Source organism: Helianthus annuus, chromosome 17, assembly GCF_002127325.2.
Source record: "Helianthus annuus cultivar XRQ/B chromosome 17, HanXRQr2.0-SUNRISE, whole genome shotgun sequence".
Lineage (NCBI taxonomy): Eukaryota > Viridiplantae > Streptophyta > Magnoliopsida > Asterales > Asteraceae > Helianthus > Helianthus annuus.
In genome coordinates, this window is record NC_035449.2 from 36918730 (window position 1) to 36921973 (window position 3244).

Here is a 3244-nt window from a genome sequence, read left to right on the forward strand (position 1 = left end):
CTCCTTTTGAAAAATTTATCCCCGCGCACTCTAGATATTTCATCATTCCCTCTAGAGTGTCTTAGGGGTTGTTTGGCTAAGCTTATTTTAGTGACTTATTTACTTATTTACTTTTTGAAAAGTTAAAAGGTGTTTGGGTTAGGTTATTATGTGAGAAAAATAAGTAAATAAGTCATTCCGTTATGACTTATTTGCTTTTCAAATAAGCAAATAAGTAAATAAGTCATTCCAATAAGCTTATTAGCCAAACAGCCCCAAAGACACTCTAACCCTAAACATACCCTTCATTTCGCCCCACCTCAGTCCAATCGTCTTCCTAAGCGTGTTTCTCTCAAATCACGATCTCTTTGCTCACCCGCTGTTTATGATCGTTGGCCAGACAGAACGCATCAACCGCCACTGCCAAATCCACGAACAACTTCTAGACATCCGTAGAGGTGACCTCTCTTTTTTATAGTTTCTTGTTGATAACCATACATTTAATTGATAGAACCACACGTACAAAAGTCTCTCTCTCTTTTTCTATATAAAAATTTTGATTTATCATAGTTGCACAAGGGAATTCGGTTTGACGAAAGGATTGGAATGTTAAAAGAAAAGCTTTGTATAAATATAATCATTGATTTTGAGTCATATCATATAAAAATACAATCACAGTACCAATTTTGCTGGAAATCATTGATTTTGAGACGAAATAGCCCTCAGATTAACGAGTAGGATCAAGAACAGGTGTGTTTAAATTAGCGACGTTGATACGATATTAGTTGTTCCTTTTTTCCGTTATTAATGATGTTTTTTAAGTAAAATTCATATTTAGTTTTTTTGTTGCTGCAGATGATCAATCCAAAGATTGGTAAAACATCAAATTCCTTGTACTTCTTCATCATTTTACCATTTTACTGGTTCTTTTTGTCCAAAACCTTAATTTGTTCTTAATTCAGGTTTGGTTGTTGATATGACATTATTTTGGTTTGCAACTACTAATTTTTTTGCATCAGCCAATCTTTAGGCTGCTACAGTCGGGTTAGTTTTAGTGAGCATTAATGAGATTGAGAAGGTAGATAATTATATTGTAAATGAAAATGGCATGTTAAGTTATAAATCTGAAGATAATGTACAAGTTATATGGTTTAAGTTAACGGGTAATTTTGTAAAAGAATTTATGACACAAAGCCCATGTCACAACATCTATAGAATAGATTTTGTAACAACCATGTCATGATGCCATTACAAGTTACCTATATTTCAAAAGTGATGCTAACGTTGGAGGATGTATCCTTATATGTTCAGGTTCATTCTGTTGTTGATGAACATTCGGGATTGTGTGTCCCGGATGAAACACAAACTGAAGTTTTTTTAATTATGGGAGATATGCTTCATAGTTATGTTAAGTGGCCTAGACAATATGTAAAGGTATACTTTCGTTTCATATTTTACATTGTATTTTAGCATATAAATATTTACTTTTAATATTTATGGTTAAATTGTAGCTTTTGAACGGAGATGCACCAAGCAAATCAAGCGGGTATATGGTAATTAAACATATGAAAGAGTTTATCGACTCTATACAACATGATTTGGTTAACCGAGTGAGTTTTTGTAAATATTCATAAACTTTGTCTATTACATTCAATTATATATATTTGCAATCTAACTTTTGTATTTATTTGTTTTTAGCTTTGTATATTTGCAATCTAACTTTTGTATTTATTTGTTTTTAGCTTTGGAACGAAGAAGAGCATTTTGAAGAATCTCAAATTGAGAATTTAGTGGTATAGATTTAGTGTCGGGATTTATTAAAAAGATGTTTTGATGTTGTAAGCATTAGTTTGTGTTTCATACTTTTGTAACTCGATATACTTGAGCGGGTTGTTTAATACTAGTCAAATTTTGTCGTGAGCATAGGTATTTATGTATAATTGGAATTTTATTGGGAAATATTAATGAAAATTCTGGAATTTTGTAAAAAATTAAAAATTTATAATTTTTTTCTTGTCTTACTTTCTGGTGCTATGGAGATTTGTTTTTTTTTTTCGTGCTATGTAAATTTGTTATTATTTGACACTGATTTTTTGATGGTGTATTTAAATATTTAATGGAGATTTTCATCATTGATTTTTTTGTGGTGTGTTTGGAGATTTAATGGTGCTGTTATTGAACAGCACCAACAAATCCCATTATTTGGTGCCATATTTGTTGGTGCTCTATTATTAAGCATAAAATAGAGCTAGGGCTGTCTCTGAAAATCACAAAAAGAATTTTGGCCATGTGCAAGATAAAAAATGTGGGCCCTATTCGAAAATCTCCATTTAATATAAACTCATCAATCACTAAAATTTATTTGGATGTAATTTAAATAGTTATTTTTAGCTAAGTTTAGGAAGTAATTTATTAATTAAAGAGAAAGATACAGTGAACAAAATTAAACATTAAATGTCACTAACAAAAAAAAGAAAAACAATAAAGAATTTGGAGACGTCAAGATTAGAACCCGGGTCTCCTTATTGTTAAAGCAATATAATAACCACTAGTACAAGAACCCATTTATGTTATTTCTCGATTCAATACATATATATTCTATCTTTTACAACATAAATTCTATAGAAAATTAAAAAGATTTGGGCCTTCAGAGGGTTTGAGCCTTGTGCCATCGCCCACCCCGCACCCTGTACGGGTCGGCCCTGAATACAACACTAAAAAGGTTATTTTGTACTAGTGGCCCTCCGCAACACAACGTGGCGAGACTTCTCCAAAGATGAAAACAAACCGGACTGGAAAAGAAGAAGAGGAATTGGCCAAGGCTTGAGTCTACAGTTCTGAAGGCCTCATATATGGGATTTAGAAATGATCTGCTTCATCTGAGAGAAAGGTTCATAAGTGATAAGAAGGTTGAATCAACGATTCCCACCACCAACCATAATGTCCATAAACATTGTAGGCCCAGGCTTCCAATCATGAACATACAAAACCAAACACAAACGATTTGGAGACTAACACGTCTCATACTCTTTTATTATTAAACTTAAGTCGACAAAGAAATCCTGACTACAAAACCATGTATTATTAACATATAAATAAGCAACTTTAATATGCATACATGTGTTGTAACATGTGCTTAGTGAGTTTTTCAAAAAAAACTATAATTTTTCTTTTTAACCCTAAAGTTTTTATCTTTAACAATTTAAGTTTAAAGTTTAATCTTTGTTTCCTTAACACTAAAGTTTTAATATTTGACAATTTAAGT

The 3244-nt window shown here is 31.6% G+C and overlaps 1 long non-coding RNA gene across 2 annotated transcripts; it reads left to right on the forward strand.

Moving 5' to 3' along the window:
- Positions 1-263: 263 nt before the first annotated feature.
- LOC110921718 lies at positions 264-1958 on the forward strand. Of its 2 annotated transcripts, XR_004886883.1 has the most exons (5): positions 264-437; positions 835-853; positions 1291-1413; positions 1491-1589; positions 1722-1958. It is a non-coding gene; the product is annotated as an uncharacterized LOC110921718 (long non-coding RNA). The 2 variants fall into 2 exon arrangements; XR_002582565.2 differs by lacking the exon at positions 835-853.
- Positions 1959-3244: the final 1286 nt, after the last annotated feature.